The sequence below is a fragment of the Chinchilla lanigera genome, unplaced genomic scaffold (genome assembly GCF_000276665.1).
Source record: "Chinchilla lanigera isolate Chin_1 unplaced genomic scaffold, ChiLan1.0 scaffold00122, whole genome shotgun sequence".
Classification (NCBI taxonomy): Eukaryota; Metazoa; Chordata; class Mammalia; order Rodentia; family Chinchillidae; genus Chinchilla; species Chinchilla lanigera.
Genome location: NW_004955523.1, coordinates 3,346,246 through 3,366,893, shown reverse-complemented (window position 1 = coordinate 3,366,893; position 20,648 = coordinate 3,346,246). Strand labels below are relative to the sequence as shown.

General features: G+C 40.8%; 1 protein-coding gene across 4 annotated transcripts in view; it reads left to right on the top strand.

Annotated features, from left to right (window-relative positions):
- The first annotated feature begins 42 nt into the window (after window positions 1-42).
- The window catches only part of Rgs6 (regulator of G-protein signaling 6), a 603,709-nt gene continuing 583,103 nt past the window's right edge, over window positions 43-20,648 (top strand). For 2 of the 4 annotated variants that reach the window (XM_005409443.2, XM_005409442.2), the window contains exon 1: window positions 44-265. The gene's annotated coding sequence lies outside the window, so the exon portion shown is untranslated. Of the gene's footprint in view, window positions 266-693; window positions 843-20,648 lie in introns of all 4 variants that reach the window. The other 2 variants (XM_013507178.1, XM_005409440.2) reach the window with 2 other exon arrangements.

Sequence of the window (20,648 nt, the reverse complement as noted above, 5' to 3'; positions counted from 1 at the left end):
GCCGCAGGTATCCGCTCGGACCCTGTGCACCGCCACTTCCAGGCGGGCTCCGGAGTGGCCCGGAAGGTTTGCTCGTGCTCAGAATGACAGCTGCCCTACGTCTGTTTCTGTCGTCGTCGTTGATGTGAGGGAGGTGGCGCCTTGTTTTCTTTCCTGGAGACGATTGGCGTTTCTGTGCCACAGACGGAAGGTACTTGGAGGCCTCTTGTTGGCTCGCGGTTGTTCCTTTGGCATTTTTATCCATGTGTGGGAGTTGGATCTGCAGGTAAGTTCTGATCGATACCTTTCCGCAGTCCCGTAGTCAGACTGCAAAAACAGGATGAGGAACGACCCAGCAGTGGTGTCTGTCTGTCTGTCTACCCGTGTGTCCATCCATCCATATCTGTCTGTCTGTCTGTCTATCTATCTATCTATCTGGGATGAGAAGTGGAAGAATAACAATTGGGCTTGCAAGTACCAGCACGCTGCTGGGGAACGGGCTGTCATTCCGTGTGTGTGTGTGTGTGTGTGTGTGTGTGTGTGTGTGTGTGGTTGGTCAGAAATTGTTACACTGAAATGACACCGGTTCAGCCTCCTACGGTGTCAGCGAGGCTCCTGTAGAACAGTTTCCTAGGCAGATGGGGATTATATGGAGTGGGAACTGGGTTGTTGGTGGGAAACTTTCTGTGAGTTGTCTATTTATTCTTAACTTAGTGATTTTGTAATGGGTGTGGCCACACCGTGGAAGAAAGTAGCGAACGGGGGAAACTGGAGACCCTGGAGAGACACCGTCTCACACTGATGCTTTCTTGCTCCACCAGGAAAGCCAAAATGATGAATTCTTTCTGATTTCTCTGACACTGGTAAGATAAATTGTTGTCTGGATGCGGCGATCTCATGTATTATGAGATGTATAGAGTCTATTCCCAATAACTCATCCTTTCCAGAAAGAGGCTGCAAATTCTAGAAATGTCAGCTATTGTGAGCTATTTTGATGACGGAGATGGCTTCTGGTATTTCCTTTTCCACATTCATTTCATTGGCTCTTAACTTCATGTTTCCTTTAAGAAATTTCAGTGAGCGTTTGCTGAATTTATGCTGCTGAGAGCTTCAGTAAAACAATGCTGGTTTTTCTTTGAAGCATTTTTGTTTTATCAAGTGAAACATTACGACAGTGCTTCTGTGGCAGAAATGTCTCTTTAGATCATTTTTATTTATCATTTACCTATTTATTATTTATTTATCTATTTATTTTTGATTTATGGAATAAGGTATCCGACATAAATATCTGAGCAAATACTTCTTAAGAAAAAAAAAAGAAGCATATTTTGGACAGTGGAATTTACCAGTAACTTGAAATGTCTTATCATCTCACAAGGACAAAATCTGGGGGAGGGGGGATGAAAGTAGTATCATTTTGTATCTTACCTCTCTGACCTTGTCCCATGCATTTGGATCCCCAGAACTCCTAGGACTGTGCCAGGAACTGCTGAACGTTCCATTTTGTACCAAGGGTTAAACGTCAGGGAGATAATGAATAAGGAGCTGTATGTCACATGAATGTCTTTCAAAAGGGACGTTCTCCCAGCTCTCAATACTGGGATTAAGTTTCCCTTTAGCTGCACAGTTTAGCTTGTCTTAAATCTCAGTGCTTTGAACCTAGGAATGCATTTAACCTCTTCATTTTCAGGGCCAGCTGGGAGGAATATATTTCCTGAATTTCATTTTCATTATAACATATGGCATGACATAAACAATTACTATACACACTGTCCTGCTGGATGCAAAGGAACAGAAATAAAAAAATAAACTTTCATGGTGAGTGGCATACCATTTCCAAAAACAGTTTTACTCTCTTTCCCCGATTAGAAAAGTAATATTTAGTTATTGGGAAAATACAGGAAAATATCAAGAAAAAAAGGAGAAAGATTATCTGAAATGCTCCACAGATGGTGACCCACAGCTAACATTTCTTCAAACTCCATTTTTCTAGATATTATTCCAGTCACATCTTCATTATATTTGTTTCCGTTTTCTCCATCTCTAATCTTATAAACAGAACTGGGATATTTGTGAAAGGTTTGGGTTATTGCTGCTAGTTTACTGGGTGGTTTTGATAGATCAGATCTTTATTTTTGTTAGTGATCCTTGTTTTCATAGCCTGTTTGTCTCTGTTAGTTCTTTGAAAACTAATATTTGTCGATTGGGCTGGCAAACCATGAGCTCCCTCCTCAGACACAGGCAATAGAGCATCAGAAGAGCAGCAGAAAGACATTTGGCCATTTGAGGTGGGAGACCTAGGTTTGCAGAGAGCGACTTCTCCATTAGCTTCTCCTGTGGCCTTAGGCCACTGGGCCTCCGTTTCCTCGAAAGACAAATGCTACTTTCAGATTTAGCGCAATAAACTCATGGCATATGTGTTGCTTTGACATTTGATGAGGAGGATCTTTGTTTGAAGAGGGCTTATGCAAACAGACAGCTGGGGTTCACCCCCAGAGTTTCTGATTCAGTCAGCCTGGAGTGGGGCCTGAGAATTTACATTTCTAACAAGGCCACAGAGGATGCTGACTGTGCCAATCTGGAGACCACGTGAGAACCGCAGGATAAGCTCCTTGGGTTTGTGGGGGCAAAAACGCTGCCCCCCACCGCCTTGACCCAGTACCCAGCAATGCACCTGCCAGTAGGTGTTCAGGAAACATTGGTTCAATGACTATCAGTTATTTTCATAGGGAGAAAACTTACCAAAGAAATCAAGGTAAAAATGAATAACCATCCAGAATTTGGGACCATGAAGTCTGTAATAAGAGTAATTATCAGCCATAAAACCTAGTTTTTCTAACTGCAAGCAAAGCACAAATGCTTATGAGAGGGCTGGGGATTTAGCTCAGCGGCAAAAGCGCCTGCCTGGCAAGCGCAAGGTCGTGAGTTTGGTTCCCGGTACCGGAGAAAAACCAAAAAAAAAAAAAAACCAAAAAAAACCCCAAACAAATGCTTATGAGTAGGCAGTTAAAATGAACATTAAACTTAGTGTGTTATGTTAAAAATAACTAGGAGTATCGGTATGAGACGTTGCATACCGTGAAGCTTACTAAATGCTTCGTAGATGGGGCTCTGAGACCAGCAGGAGTCAATTCATTTTCTACATGCATTGGTCCTGCTTCTGTGTGGGCTCTGCATCTGCTTGTTCAATCAGCAGCAGATAAAAATATTCAGAAAAAAATTGCATTTGTATTGAACATGTACAGATTTCCCGTTGTCATTATTAAACAATACAATAAACCACTACTTATATAACATTTGCATTGCAGGAGTTATTGTAAGTAAGCTAGAGATAATTTAATGTATAAGAAAAAAATGTTGGATGCAAATTCTATGCTGTTTTATATAAGGGACTTCAGCATCCAGGATTCTGGTAATTGTGGGGGACATGGAACTAATCCACTATGGATACCAAAGGATGACTGTATTCCAAAAAAGGGCAGGGGAAGTTTGCTAATAACTACCCCAATTACCAGCGCAGCAAGTAAAGCAAGCATTGACAACCCTAAGGGCTCTAAGTCCCCGCAAGGGCATAATAATGCTCATTAAAGCACCATGACCATCCTGTGAGATAGGTTCCCATTTTTTGGCTGAGGAAACTCAGACAAATTAACCTGCATGAATCCACAAAGCTAGTAAATGGCAGCATCAGAAATCAGACCAGGCCTGCTGATACCAAAGGCGGGTGTGCTTTACCCTTTCTGCCCCTGACTTTGACTAAGTATATTTGATAGGTGGGGGATTCCAGCAGGCTGAAACACCTCACTTAGAAATTTTGGTCATCCTTGTATTACTACTTTTTGTATCACTTTCTGTGACTTACATATTAGAAATACAGGGTACAGAGAACACTCATTTTATATATGGCAATTCTAAAAATATGTAAATACTCAACTATGAACAAACAACATGCTCTTTGAAGGGTGGCAGTTGAAATGAGTTGCTACAATTAAATGAGTTGTCTTGACTTCTCTAAATTCTCTAGCGGAACTATCAAAGGACAAACCCCTTTACATTTTTACATGTAAATTTCCCTGAGTCACTAGTACCTGCCCTCCTCAGGAGGAGATTGTCTTGTCCAAGTGGAAGCATACATCACGTAGAGTATGCTGAGAGAAGGGCTGCCGCGTGATCATGAGCTCATGGTAGAATCCTTTGGAGGTACTCAAGTCACCTGTATCTCACCCCTTGACCTCGCTACTCCTAAGCTACTATCATTTGCTCTAAAAGTAGCATCACAAGCATCGCAAACCTCTGTTCATTGCTTGTGAACCCCAAGTTCCTCATCTGTAAAGTAAGAACAAAAATCACACCTACCTCTTAAGTATGTGTGACTGTGAGGACGTAGCATTGTGTGTAGAGGACAGGGAGTGGGACGCAAGAGCCTGAGACAAGAGAGCTGTCCTGGCACCGTATCAGGTTGCTCATAATTTTGATAAGGAGCCTGTTGGGAGTAGATATATCAGCGTATGGTCCTTTTTGCCCCCTTTTCTTGAGAACTTGCTCAATCAGGCTAGCATTGGAAGAACTCCCAAGTCCCTCCAAGAACCCTGCCCCGTAGTTCTAACCCTGGGATATGAAGGGACTTGTAGAAAGCAAGTGGCCAGACATCTAGGTGGGAGAGTGCAGAGTGGGGCAGGTCTCCTTTGTGGTAACCAGATAGACTTGCCTGAGCCTAGAGGTCATTTATCACCAGGAAGAGAGGCAAAACAAGGAGAATACCGCAGCAGTGATACCTCGGGACTCAAAGCGTGACCCTCACTTGGGGCAAATCATTGTTGGATTTTTCCATATCCTTGGTGTCTCTTACGGTACTTGGCAGAGACTAGGTGTTTGACGGATGTTGGCAGAGTTACTGACTTTCAGAGTGACAGCTGCAGGCAGGGTAAGTGGGAAGCGTGGATTAGTGTTGGTGTGGGTACATGGGCTGCTGTGGCCCAGCACGGGTGGAAGAGCATGGATGTGGACACGAGTTGTCGGGAGTTCTATCCTTTATTCTTACAACTTGTGTGACTTTACTTGGCTAGATCCACTTCAGATCCATCATATGGTGAGATCCCCATTTTCATTTGTAATTATAGATGAATGTTTGTTTCCCTCACTGGACTGAGGTCTGTTTGCCTGGGTTTTTACTTTGCTTTTCTCCTTTTTTTTTTTTGCCAGGGTGGAGTGGAATATCTCTGTCTCCAGCACAAAGCCACACACATAGCATGGTGTGGCTTTGGTAAAAATGCTACACATGGTGCACATGCTTGATAAAAATTGGTTGCCTAAACAAAAAAAATGCCCAGCCTAGAAAGTTATGGACCTGTCATAATGGTGGAGTAATCTTACAGAAGAACAATCAGCATTTGTAGAGCTTTTTGTAGATTAACGCCCTTAACAGAAGTTAGGAGGTATTGTTCCCATTTTACAGATGAGCAAAATGAAGCTGAAAAAGAAGTTTAGCCACTTCCCCTAGGTCAGTGGTGGTAAACCCATGGCTGCAGAAGGCTGCCATCGAAAGCTCTAAAAGATTCTCCATCACTGCCCTAGATCAAGGAGTTACTGAGTGAAGAAAGCAACACTTAAACTTGGATCTTATCTGAGCTCCAAGTCCTAAGTTTCTCTGATATACCACAAGCTAGGAAATAAACAAAGATCTCCACCCTTGAGATAATTTCAGTCACCTTGGAGAGGTGCTACAAATAAATAGAAAGTGAACAATAAAGGATGTTCAGTGACTGTTTAGAAAAGAATGCATGGGGTTTTATTTCAGATTCAGTAGGAAATAGACAGCAGAGACAGGAAGTACAGAGTGGTTCAGTTCTGAGGGGAACATACCAGACTTGGAAGAGAGGGCTTTGGGAAATAGGAAAAAGTGTCATAGCTGAGTAGAGAGAAAAGGGCAAGATTTTTCATGTGAGAAGTATTGATAATAATTGATTATTGAATTACTTAATTTTACTTTTAGAGTGCAAACTAATCTACTAATGCAGTGGGCAGGGGTAGTAGTAGAGCTTGTGCCTAGCATGTGTGAGGTTCTGGGTTCAGTCCCCAGAATGCATGTGAGCACACACACACACACACACACACACACACACACACACACCAAGAAAAAGAACAACAACAAAGAATTAGTGTAAAATCTTCATAATCAAAATCATCCCAGATAATTCTAGCTGAAACTGTAATCGCTCCCTCTGTGCTGCTCTTTATTATCTTACCAATTCTGTTTTTCAGCTCTATTTTTCTTCACAGCTTTATTGCCATGACATTGCAGTGTATGTCTTCATTTATACATTGCCTGTCTCCTTCCACTAGAATACACATTCCAGGAGAGCAGGAACTGTTTTATTCCCTGTTATAACTTCAACATCTGCTGCAGATTCTGGTTTATACTCATTAAGAATGATGAGTGAAGAAGGGAAAGCGCTAGGAAATGGGTTACAAACTCAAGCACGTAATAGGACCAGCTAGGTGAAGCAAATGAGGGAAGCAAGTGGGGTTTCTTTCTCCAGGGTAACAGCTGTATTTTTCTTTAACCATGCTTTGTTTGTGTTAAACTCAAATTTTGAGTTGGTTTTCACTCCTAGAAAGAAATACACGTACTTTCATTTTTTCTTGAAGCATGGGGTCCTCTGACCCCTCTCTATAGAGATATAGGTACACAATAACCTTTTTCTTTTCTTAAAGCAAAAGAGCCACCCATGCGGTATGGTGAGTAGCATCTGGTGGGGGACCTTAGGGTTAAAAACACGTTAGGGACAGGTGAGGGCTGAGTTAAGGCAAAGGAAATGTGCTGTTTAGAAAATGCCATTGTCACATTTTAAATCATTAACTATTCCAGTTAGAAAAACATAATGTAGATCTGCACTACCCAATCCAAAATAAATACTTGTCTGAGTTGGTTGTGTTTTGTCGTTTGTGATCTCTCTCTCTCTTTCTCTCTCAGAAAAAGACAACCACTTAAAAATAGTCCAGTGTATTTTCCCTTAAACTGCTATGTAAGTGCGACTGTGTTCAGATTCCAAACCAAGCAGGAAGATGTTATTATTTTGCTGACCATACATCCTAATACAATGACTGATTCAGCAGTGGGTCAAAATAGAAAGGATGCATTCACGAAGAAGAAATTTATTGATTATATTTTAGAATTTCTAAGGGAAGGCACTTTCATTTTCAGTACAACAGGTAGTTTCCGGGCCTGGTTGCTGGTTTCTACCTATGGACAAGGGTCCGTGATACGAGGCAAGGCAGATTAACAGTATTGATCTGCTTTTTTGCCAGTTGTAGAATAAGGCTGGGAAATTGTGATTGCTTTGAGGTCGTTCCTCAGGCTACCTGGAAACAATCTGAGGAGTGAATAGTCAGCCCTTCGCTGGGCTGGGGGGAGGGTGCCCCAGGCCAGGGCACCGTTGGCCTGCGAATCTGCCACCCTTTCCCAGTCTGTGTGCTGCTTGTCTGCTTTAGGCAGTGAGGCCCACAATGAAAGCCCACTTTCTAGATGATAATCATTCAGTGATGGCTCCTGTGTGCATGAACTTTTAATTCTGTTGGAGGAAAAAGACAGGGAAACAGCATGTCCTAAGCATGGCACATTGAAATGGAATGGTGGGACCTTCCCATTGAGTTCTGAGTGAAGGGGTTGAGTGGATGAATGGGACCTTGGAAGACAGAGAGGCTTGGTGCCTTCAGAGATGGGACCAGGGGACAGGATGGCAAGCTTGTGCTTGAGGCATTCAGTGTAAATAAAAGGATAAAAGTGCAGGGTGTACCGAGAATACCTAACACCCTCTACTGAAAGCCAGGTCCTTAAACATCCTTTCGGCAGGAGAGATCTGCACTGATGAGTTAAGTGAAACCTTAAGTGAAAACAGCGATAGGAGACTCTCAGTTGGAGGCAAAACTGTTTAATAAATATTTATTATGTTTCTTGAAAGTAAAAAGAGGAAAAAAGGTAGAAGATGAGTGACATGTGACTCACCTTGTGTTGGTGGTAAAGGTGAGCCACAGTGAATCCTGATCCCTTCCTGCTGTTTTCCAGGATCACTCTCCCTGCGGTGAAATACTTGCAAGTGGTTTTGCTTTATTACAGTCAACAAACAGTTCTCAGCACTGGCCATTTCCCACCACTGTGTCAGGTTCAGTCCAAATGTTCAGTGCCTTTCAGACCTTGACACTGAAAAGCAGTGAGCAGCGACTGCTCCGTCTCCCTGTGGCTCAAGGGTAGAGTGGCTAAGTCTGGGGATGAGCTTATTTAACTTGGTGTGACTGACGAGGAAGCTCTTAGATATCTCACCCCAATGCAAAGGGCATTTTGCATCACGCCAGAGCATATGCTGTCAGCCCCGGGTTTTTATTTTTTATTTTGGCTTCCTTTAAGTTTTCAAGCGTTTCTCCACATACATGACTTCCCCTGCCTGCCATCTGCCATACAAACCCCTCTCCCACTTTAAAAATATCTGTTTTTGATCCCCAGTGACTTATATTTTCTGATGTTCCTTAACAGGAGTGGTGAGTTGGTTGTCAACCATGTAGTTGAAAATAGGCGGGGCTAAGTTAAACTTTGCGTATTGAGAATTCTTGGCCGAGGAAGGTTTTCTGTAGTTGAGATTGGCCGTATGAAGACGAAAAGTGATTGATAAGGCTAGAGATGCAAGTTGTGGACCGGACTATGTAGAGACTTGAATGCCACAAATAGATGACAGTGGTGACAATAATGGTGATTCAAAACTCTCTTGAATACAGGACCCCCACCCCAACCGGGAACAGTTAGAAAGAAATCTGACAACACCGCAGCTTTAAGCAAACCCAGATAGTTCAAACAAAAAATAAATTTCTGACCTTATATCTGAGCCTAGCTGGATCCAGACACTTAAATGACATCATCTGCACTCTCTGTTGACATTTGGCTTTTTTACTTCTTTCTTCTGTGATAAAAAATAAAAGCTAATGTCCCTACCAGCCATCTCCCAGGGAAAGGATCTCTGTTCTCCTAGTGTCCTGCTTTCTGCCTGTGGGAAGGGCCTGGCTACTGATTAGCCACATCTCTAGGTTGGTCCAGTTGGTTTGTGCAGGGCTAAGGCACCCTGTCCAGGACACGTCACAGCCCATCCTTTACCAGAGGCCAGTTGGATAGGAGAATTTAGTAGGAACCAGAAAGAGCAACTTCCTGTCTGCTAAGTGAGGGGGATAGAGCTCGGGTTTTATCTGCTGGACAATAGAAAGTTACCAGGAGCAAATGCAGAGACTCCCAGCCACTGTGGGGAGTGCCATGGAAGCCTTTCTGGCTCTTGGGAGATGCTGCAGAGCATTCCTTCCATTGTCAGGATCAGCTTCACCTCTACTTCTCTCATTCGGTGATCACCGCTTTCCGTCTGTGGCTGGTGCAAGGGCCTAGTGCAAGTAGTGAGGACAGACGTGACCTGCGGCTCTGTCACCATCCCCGCAAGCACAGCCCCGCCAATCTATCACGTTTGGTATTGCTGTACATGTATGAGATGCCTCAGGTACCACCTTGAGAGCTGGAGGTGCCGTACCCTTCTCCCAGATCTCTGTTTCATTTTACTCTTCTTTTCTAAAGATGAAATTCTGTCAAAGTATAAAACATTTAAGAAAATACACAAGTCACTCCCCAGTGGATTACCAAGCAGTAAACATATTCATGGTGTTTCTCCCAGGTCAAGAAATAAAATATTATTACCTTTCCCTCAAAACCATTCCATGCATCCTCCCAGTAAGTACACCCCCCTACTTCCTCAGGGGTTAACCTTTAACCTATGTCTAATACTGTAGCTTTCTCAGATTTTGAAATATTTAAAATATATATGTTATATATGAGTTCCTATATGTACAGACTCTTTCTGGCCTCATTTTGGGGAGGCAGGGGATACTGGAGATTGAATCCAGGGTCTTCACACTGAGCTACATCCCCAGACCTTTTTATTTTATTTTATTTTATTTTCTGATATATGATCTCACCAAATCACTGAGTTTGCCAAACTGGGCTTGAATGTGGGCTTCTCCTGCCTCAGCCTACCACAGTGGTGGGATTATAGGTGTATGCCACCCACCTGGCTTTTTTCTAGCTTCTTTTGCACAGTATTGAGAGATTCATGTTGTGATGTGTAGCAGTAGTTTATTAATATTTATTGCTATATAGCATTCTTCGTGATATTTTACGAACACTTGTTCATCTACTATGATGGACCTTTGGGACATTTGCCATTTTATCAGCAAACCAGAACATAGCCTGTGCCTTCCCACTCAACATTTTGAAATAATAAGTGCTTTTCCTTAAAGGTATACTTTTGTGCATATTTCCACAGTTTTGTTCCAGGATAAAAGACGTATTTCTTGTAGTGAAGTTCTTTTGTAATAACCTGCTTTGTGTAAGTCTTGATTATATTATTTTTCTGTGTATTTTAAGTGTGTATAACTGCTTAATCCTTGAAACATTTTGGGTTTAAAATTGCTGGCAGTGCACAGAAATGCAGTTACTGCTGCTTCGAATATTGTTTCGAGTTTGACAAAGTCTAGAGCTGGGCTGTGGACCCCCGGGGTTGGGAACTGGAGGTGGCCGTGACTCTTGGAGTTGCTGGTGTCGGTGCTGTGCAGGACCCGGTGCGGGGAGCAGCAGGACCATCCTCATCAAACAGCTACTGTGAATAGCTCCTTTTTAAAAGAGCAATAAAATGCTTTGGAATAGAATCTGTACTAATTATTTATAATTTAAGACAAAGGCTTGGGGTGTAGCTCAGTGGTAGAGTGCGTCTCCCTAGGTTCAGTCCCCACCACTGGGAAATGTATATGAGAATCCCGCGTACCCAGTACCTATGTCCTAGGTCAATTCATAGTCAGTGCTGTTCCATCTTTATTTCTATCTGCTTTCTCCATAACTCCTATCACTTGGAAGCAAATACTAGAGGTAAATTTTATCTATAAGTAGTTCAGTATATATCGCTGAGAAAAACCATTCAAACACTATTCAAACTAATAAACACTATTAAAACTATTAAATATGCCACTACAGAAATTTTTCTGTGCATTTTATGGTACAAATATGCATGCATTTCTGTTTGATATATATTGGTGTCTAAAACTGGATTGGAAGATCATGGAGTATGCATATGTTTAGATTTAATAGATTCTTACAGAGAGTTTTCCTAAGTGGTTGTACCAATTTATATTCCTATCATCACTTTATGAGTGTTTTTGTTTTCTGTATTTTGACAAGACTTGGGATTGTTAAACTTGAGTTTTAGACATTCAGTGTGTATGCTGTGGTAGCTTGTCATAGTTTCAATTTTCATTTCTCTGGTGACCAATGTGACTTAAAGATATGTTTATCATTTCTAATAACTTTATTTTGATATCAGAAGTTAGCTCGTACCCACAGTTTCTGTAGATTTTTGAAAGTAATGATGGGGATTTAGGTTACTGAAGTGAGGAGCTTGTTAGGTGAATCTTCATTTGCATTGCTTTTTTTAATCCAGATGCACAGGGATATGATAGGGGGCATTCCCTGATCCTTTGGTCTAGGGAGCACTGTTGATCCTAGCTGTGGTGCACACGTATGGATTCCAGGTCTGTTTGAGTGCAGTAGGAGCAACCTTGTGGAAGTCCACACCAAGGATGTGCTTTTACTTATGTATGTATTATTTTTTATTTTTTTTGAGACAGGGTCTCCCTGTGTAATTCAGACTGATTTTTAACTCACTATGCAGGCCAAGCTGGCTGCAAACTTATGGCAATCCTCCTGCCTCAGACTCCCAAGAGCTGGGATTGCAGGCGTGTGCCACCAGCTCAAAGATGTGCTTCTTGATGGGATGTTTTTGGTCACTGTCTCATTGAGGGCAGAATGGCCCTTCACTTGGCCACCTTTTTTTGTGGGGCCCATTCTGCTGAACCCAGATTGGAAAGTAAGAGTACGAGGGTTTCTTTTTCCATTTTCATTTGTCTTTTTTAGTGCCTCTTCAAGTATGTTGCTTGTTTTTCTATTGAGTTGTCTATCGTATAGAGTTGTTGGGTTCTTTTTTCTTTTTCTTTCTCCCTCCCTCTCACCTTCCCTCCTTTCCTTCCATCCTGCCTTTCTTCTTGCAGTGCTGGGGATTGAACTCAGGGCCATGTGTATGCTAGGCAAGCTTCTACCACTGAGCCTTAACCCTAGCCCCAGGACTCTTATATTAAAAAATTCCAAGTGCTTTTAGACATCATATAAATTAAAATTTTTTTTCCTATCTGTGGCTGTCCTTTTACTCTCTCTTGTAATAAATAGGAGATTTTACTTTAAATATAATCCAATTCATCAGTCTCTTCTTTTATGGTTATTATTTTAAGTGTCTGCTTAGAACATTTTTGCCTACCACAAGGTCATAAAGCTACTGTCTTTTAACTTAAAGAAGCCTTATTTTTTTTTTAATCTTTATATAAAAAATCCACCCGAACTTGATTTTTGTCTAAGATATAAGAAAAAAATCTGCATTTATTTTGCTTTCTATATGGATATCCTATTAACTCAGCACCACTTACTGAAAAAACTTTTCTGCCGCTCTGAAATATCACCTTTTTTATCAATTGGATGATCACACATATCTGTGTCTGTCTCTCTGATTTCTGGTCTGTTCCATTTTCTGTTAGTCTGTCCTAATGCTAGTACCACACTGTCTTAATTACTTGAACTTTATAATAAGTCTTGATATCTAGTAATGTATAGCCTCCAGCTTTGTTCTTATTTAAGAATAGCTTGGTTATTCTTAGCCATTTGCATTATGTATAAATTTTTAAATTATCTTTTGATGGGATTTTGAGAGTTCATTAAATCTCTAGCCCAAATTGGGAATTAATTAATGTCATTACTCTTTTGACTATTTCAATCCATTAAGAGGGTATGCACCTCCATTTATTTATATCTTTTATTTCATTAGTGTGTTTTGTCTCCATCTGTGTTATAAGAGCATTACACACTTTTTAAAGATGCATTCCTAGTATTTGAAGTTATTTGACTATACTATAAATTATAGCTTTAAAAAGCATATTTTTGATAATTTCTGTCTGGTATGTAGAAATACTATTGAGTTTTATACACTGACCTTGTATATAGTAACTTTCCTAAATTCACTTCTTAATTCTAGAAGTTTGTGTAGATTTTTATGGCTACTCTGTGTACATAATTAAAAGAATTTTTACTTTTCCCCCCTAACCATTGTGACTTTTATTTCTTTTTCTCAACTGTTGCATTGGCTAAGACTTCTAAAATAATGGTGAGTGCTTGCATCGGCAGCACATATACTAAAATAATGTTGAGTAGAAGTGATAGTGGGCATTCTTGTCTTATTTTTAATCTCAGAAAAGTTTCTCTACTAGATATTATGGTTGTTATAATTTGCAAATTTTCTTTATTGGATTAAGTAAGTTCCCTAACATTCAAAAATTTCTAGGAATATCCTCATAAATAGATGTTGAATTTGATTAAGTGCCTTGTCTTGGTTCCTTTTTTCTCATTGCTGAGACAAAACACCTGACACCAAAAATTAAGGAAGGAAAAAGGTTTATTTAGTTCACAGTTTGTGGAGGTTTCAGTCCATAATCAGCTGGCTCCAAGGCAGAGTGGCACATGGCAGAGGGTAACAGTTCATGGTAACAGAAAACAGCAAAAACAGCAAGAGCAAAAAGGGAAGAGTGGCAGAGAGCAAGCCTTTTTTCCTCCCTTATATTATATACAGGCTACCTGCCCCAGAGTGGGTGTAGCACTCACACCCATTATCCCAGCATTGGACCATGAATCACCCATAAACTCTAGAAGTCCACCCCCTGACTGCATGACCTTTGGGGGGTACATCTAGACACAAAGCATAACATCTGCCCCTGGCCGCCCAAAGACTCATGCACATCCCTTTAGGCAAAAGACATTTTAGTCCATCTCTTAAGATTTGCTGAAGTTCAAAGAGTTTCAGCATTGCTGAAAAGTCCCAAGTCTCCCCTGAGGTCTAAGGCAGTCTCTTAGCTGTGGGGTCCTGTACAAATGAAAAGTTAAACACTTCCAACATTCAGTGGCATGAGATAAACATTACCATTCTGAAAAGTATGAACAGGGGGATACAAAGCATTGGCACTGAAACAAGTCCAAAATCTAGCAGGGGAAACACTAAGTCCTGTAGTTCCATGTGAACATCTGAGGCAATCTGATAAATTGTGAGCTCCAAAGGCCTTACGTGGCTCCACCCCTATGGCACTTCTGGTGGTTGTAGCTTCCATGGCTTCTTTCTTGGGCCTGCCTTGCTCCATCCTTGCAACTTTCCATAGATAATCCATATTCCTGGCTTCTCCAAACTTCTAGGGTCTCCACTGTACCTTTGGCTTCTTCTCACTCACAACTTCACACACTGCCCTCTCAGGGGCACACTGTCTGGCCTCCCAAGCCTTCTGAAATCTGGGTGGAAACCTTATTAACTTCAGAACTCTTGCATTGTGCATGTGCCTAAAACCAGCACCATGTGGATGATGCCAAGGTCTGCTGCCAGCTGAAGCAGTAGCCAGACTTTCTTTTCTCTTGGCTATAGGGGTTGAGTGCCTGCATTGCTGAGCACTCTAAACCTGATTCTGAGGAACAGATTCTCTATATGCTGTCACCATTCTGTAACATGGAGCTCTGTGGCTTTCTCCTTAAAGCAAAGTCTTTTACAGATTTGAGGCTGCAGAGGGTGGAGACTTATGACTTCTTGTGATGCTCTCAGGCCATCTTTTATATTCTCCTGTTCCTTCTAAGCAATGGAGATCCTCAGCTCTATCCTTGTAGTCCATAGCTTTATTGGAGCTTCCTTTCTGGACAAACACACAATGTTTTAAATCATCCTGCTTGGTTCTTTGCTCTTGATTCTCAACATAAAACTGGCTAAAAGCTTCCAACAGTAGCCATGCTACCACCTCAACATTTGACTGCCTTGAAATTTCTTCTGCCAGATTAATTAGCCCGCCATCCTTAATCTTAGTCTCAGGCAAAGTCTCTGGACATGTGCAAAATGGAGACAGACTTTTTGCGAAGCTACAACATACATCGTCTGGAGTCCAGCACCCAATGCAGTCCTTCTTCCCAGCAGAAATCTTCCGAGCCTGGTCTTTACCAGCAGGATTTCCTATTAGCCTTCTGGTCTTCTGAGCTCTGACCAGAATCTCCCATACAGGACAGCAGAAGGCATTCCAGTGCTTCTCTTTCAGGAGAAATCTCCAAGCCTTTTCAAACACTTCCCACAAGCCAATTCCAAAGGCTCTGGAACCGCATGGTCAGGTATAGTCACAGCAATGGCCTCACTCCTGGTACCAAATTCTGTCTTGCTTATTTTTCTCTCATTACTGAGACAAATACCTGGTACTCAAAATTAAGGAAGGATAAAAGTTTTTTTAGCTCACAGTTTATGGAGGGTTCAGTCCATAGTCAGCTGGCTCCAAGGCAGGGTAGCACATGGCAGAGGGCAGCAGTTCCTGGTGGCAGAAGACAGCAAAAACAGCAAGAGCAAAAAGAGAGGAGTGGCAGAGAGCAAGCCTCTTTCCTTCCCTTGTGTTGTATGCAAGCTACCTGCCCCAGGGTGGGTATAGCACTCACACCCATATTCCCAGCATTAGGCCATGAATTAATCACAAACACTGGAAGTCTGCCCCATGACTGCATGAGGCTTTGGGGGACATCTAGACACAAACCATGACATGCCTTAAAGCAATAGTGATGCAGAATGTGAGGCTCATTCTTTTACTTCTTTTTTTTTTTTCTTTTGGATCTTGGTCCTTTATGCCTTCATTGCCATGGGAGCTTTTCCTTTTGTATTTTATCCAAATTTTCTGGTTGTTCTTGAAGATTTCCCTGTTATAAGGTAGAGCCTTATTGTCAGAAGTGGTGTATTCTAATTGTACTATTCTGCCTTCCATTTACATGGTATGAGTAAAATGGTAAAACAAATTCCTAGGAATCTATTCAGTTCTTATTTCTTTGACCCATTTTTGGCTGGGGAGCTTTATGAATAGATTTTTCTGTTAAATTTTTGCTATTTCAAGAAAAGGGAAAGCCTCTTGCTGCTGTGTATGCATTACAGAGTCGTAGAAGGGAAGCACTCTATATTACATTTAAATGCTTAGTTTTAAGGTATAAACATAATAATTTTACCTTTCTTAAGATAAGAAAGAAGCAACAAAATCCTAAGGCATAAAGCTGACATTCTTTGGAAGATAAAAAGCAAGTGAGAGTGCTTTCCTTCTTGGGGCACTGGGAGCATGTCATCTCTCTGTCTCTTAGTCATCTTCTTCTTGTGTATAAATCTGGGAGAGCATCTCTGTCACTCCTACTGTCTCTCTAGCAGTCATACACTCTTTCATGTGAAATAAGAGAATAATAAAATGTTACCTCTGCCAGCCCCACTGTGAGTAGTATTAGAAACGGTTAACCTTAAAACCCATACACAATATAAAAGGAGAGGCATTTGAGATTTTAAGTCTGAAGTTCTAATGCTGTCTCTGTTAGTAACCAGCAGGTGACAATTAAACTGCAATTCAGTGTAAAGTGCTTGCATTTGTTTCCTGCGCAGGCATTGTGTAAGGACATACAATCTTTGTTGCAACTTTTCAGTTCTACCCTTGTGGTACAAAAGCAGCCAGAGACAATAAGAAACAAATAGGTGCTTATATAAGACTTCATGGACATAAATTCAAATTTCATATGATTTTCATGTGTCACAGGATATTCTTCTTTGTTCAACTTTTTCAACCATCTAAACATGCAAAAATCATTCCTTGTACACAGGCCATAGGAAAACAGGCAGCAGGCTAGAGTTGTCCCATTGGCTGTAGTTTACTGACCTTGGGGCAAGTGCAGTGGTGGTGAACCTATGGCATGTGTCGTCCAGCAGGCTGTTCATATCGTTGGAATTTCTATATCACTGGGCTAGTTGCATTTCTAGGGCTATTTTAGAGCTTTGCATTACATAGTGGTATACTAGACTTTTAAAAAATGGTTTTTTATTCTATGAACATTATCCAAAAGGGTCTCTTTCTTTCTTTTAGATCAATTAAGAATAAGAAATATAACAGATTTTTATTTATCTTTATTCCTTTTCTGAGACTTGTTCTTTCTTTTTGTAGATGCATGTTTTTGATTTACATACTTTTTCTCTACCTGAGTAACGTTTAGCACTTCTTGTATGGCAGGTCTGCTGGTGATGAAGTTGCTCAATTTTTGTTTGTTTTAGAGAAGCCTTATTTTTCTCCACTTTGGAAAGAGAATTTCAGTAGACAAGGAATTTTTAGTAGCAGTTTAGTTCTTTTTTGTTTCATTTTAAGTATTCTCATCTGTACTCTGACTTGTATGGTGCCTGATGAGAAGTCTTCTGTAATTCCTGTCCTTGTTCTTCTGTCGGTAAGATTCTACCTTCTTTTTTTATATGAAGTTTTTTGGTAGATTTTAGATATACATAATGATCATATTCATCATAGGGAATTTTACATGGTATATTTTGATTGCTCTATTTTCCCTAATCCCCTTTCCTCCCTTCAATCCATCTTCCTCTCCCGATTTACAAAGCTTTGTTTACATTTTATCCTTTTTTAAAAAATGTTTTTTTCCTTTTCCCTTCCTTTCCTTCCCTTCCTCCATCCTAGTTCTTCTTTCTTTTGAACATTTTCTTCCCATTTCACAATATCTATACATTTCGGTCCTTATTTACTCTTTCAGTTTCGCACACCAAGGAGACAATGCAGTGTTTAGATATGTGAGTCCAATTTATTTCACTTAGGAGTATGGTCTCCAGTTGCATCCATTTACTAGAAATGCCTCAAATTTATCCTTCATGGCTGAGTAGTACTCCATTATGTGTATAAAAAAAACACATCTTCTTTATCCATTCTTCGGTTGATGGGCATTTAGGTTGTTTCCATGATTTAGATATTACAAACTGTGCTGCTATAAACATGGGTGCACATATATCACTGTGGTATGATGTTTTTAATTTTTCTGGGAAGATACCCAGAAGGAGAATTGCTGGGTCAAATGAGACCTGTAATTCTAGTTTTTAAAGGAATTTCAATACTGATTTCCATAGTGGTTGCACCAATCTACACTTCCTCCAGCAATGGAGAAGGGTTCCTTTTTCCCCACAGTCCCATCAGCATTTGTTGTTGATTTCTTGATGATAGCCATTCTTTCTGGAGTGAGATGGAATTTCAGACACTTTTAATTTACGTCTTTCTAATAACCTGTGATGTTGATTATGCCTTCTTTCAGCGTATTCTCTTTGTCTTTGGCATTCTATAGTTTGTATGTGCTCTGTGTAAGGGTAATTTTTCTTTTTTTGGTGTATTTATCCTGATTAGTGTTTTCTGATCTTCCAGGTCTGCAGTTTGTCATACGTCATTAATTTTGGAAAGCTCCGTCATTATTGTTTCAAGTATTTCCTCTGCTCCTTTCTCTTTCTCCTCCTGGGATTCTGCTTACACTTAGTTGCCACCTTTTGGTATTGTTCTACCATTCTTCAATGTCTTGTTTTCTTCTTAATTTTCTCTTGTTTAATTTGGGAGTCTTCCACTGACCTTCAAGCCCACTGATTCTTTCTTGGGCATTTTGAGTGTGCTGAGAACAGCACGCTGAAAGTATTCTTTCTTTGTCACAGTGTTTTGCTTTTTTAATATTTATTTTTTAAAAATATTTTTGTTTTTTTCACACAAGAGTTCCTGTCTCTCCAGTTTCACTTCCATTTACTTCTTGCATTAGAACTCTCAACATTTTAAGTCATAAGTATTTAAATTTTTTTTCTGTTACTGATACAGGTGATTCTACCATTGTGCCATATCTGATGCTGATTCTGAATGCTTATCTCTTCAGTATGTGTTTTTCCTTGCCTTTTGGCATGACTTGCAGATTTTTGTTGAAAGCCATACACAATGTGGTATGTGGTAGGAATTGAGGGGAACAGGCCTTTAGTGTGAGATTTTATTTAGTCTGGCAGGAAGCTGCTATGTTTAATACTTGCCATAATTGTAGATGGGAGAAGCTCCAAATTCTGCTAGCATCTTTGTTTTTATCCCTTCTTTTGACTTTAGGTTTCCCTAAGTACTCTTCTTTAGGGAGTTTGTGTCTTGGGGGAATTTTAGCTGTGCCCAACTATTATATTGGAGCCCTGTTTGTATGCCTTTGGGGTGTAAGTGAGAAGGAATATGAAGTCATCTTAAAGAAAAAAAATGGAAGAACTTCCCTTTGGTAAGAACACTTTCCCCTGTGGTTGACTGTGGTGAGCATATCTGAAGAACACGGACTTGTCGTCTCATGACTTCCATTACTTTAGGGAATTTTGAAATAAGCCCATCAGCTTCAACTAAGGGTGGAGCTGGGCAAGAAGAAGACCAGGTAGGCAGTTAAGAAAGGGAGAAAATACACTTGATAGGAAAACATTTCAAGTTTGATGGGTAATGTTGCCTACTCGTTAAAACTTGCCATGAATTTAACATGGAGCTGGTCATGTTGGTGGTGTGATTTCGTCTCCACCCAAAGTGTTCATTTGTTTGGATGTGAGCTTGGAGTTGGTGGGTTCGATCGGTGACAGAGTTTTGCCAGGACAGTGTGCCGAAAGAAGGAGGCGCAGGAGTAGAGGATATTTGTGAGGGCATCATGACCATGGAACCAATGAGTAGAGAAAATGAAGGCAGAATGGGAAGTAGCAATGCACATGGAAAATCACTGTAGGTTCCCGTCTTGTCACCAGTTCAGACTGGGGAAGCTCGCTTGAGATTCAGGCAGCCGGAAGAAGAGACACGGGGTCATGGAAATGTCTGGACATTCCCTTTCTCAGCTGCTCAGCTTAGCTGCGCACTCCCGGCAGTCCTCATGCCCCTCGCCTGCCTGCTGGTCTATATATGGATTTACACAATCATGGCCACGTGCCTTCATTAGCCTTTGTTATATCGGTTATTTACACTGAGACCCACAAGGTGGGCCTGTGCCAAAACCTTGCTGACTTGGACTTAATGTCCATTGGATACGACATCTCCATCCCAAAGCACAGCGCCGCCATCTAGGGCTCCATTTTCCCCTGCAGTTCCACGGACTGAAGGTCCAAGTTTGAGGTCTGTTTGCAGTGACTGCAGAGTAAGGGAGCTGGAAAGGGGGATCATGGTAGAAAGGAGGATCCCTTTTTTTTCTTTACTTTAAAGAGAAAAAACATAAAAATAACAATAAAACAAAGTTTCAAAACAGGTTAGTAGGGCAGTTACAATAATTAATACATTGCATATTGTTGTCTTTGTAGTAGTTACTCAGAGTGCAAGATATAGGCGTGATATCTTGTCCAAACAATATTGGCACAAACCTTTCTTTTCAATGAACTAAAAGATGTTAACTGTATAAATATCTCAACTATCTTGTGTATAAATATTTTTTTCTTTTTCCCTTTCTTCTTTTCCCCATTTCCCCCATCACAGTTGGACTTTTCTTTTGAGCAATTGCTTCCCAATTCACAATTTTGGATCTTAATTACTTGTTCAGTTTCTCAGACTAAAGAGACAATATGATGTTTTACACATATGGATCTGACTTGTGTCACTTAAGAGCATGGTGTCAAGTTGCATCCATTTAGCTATAAAAGTCTCCAGTTTATCCTTCTTTATGGCTGAGT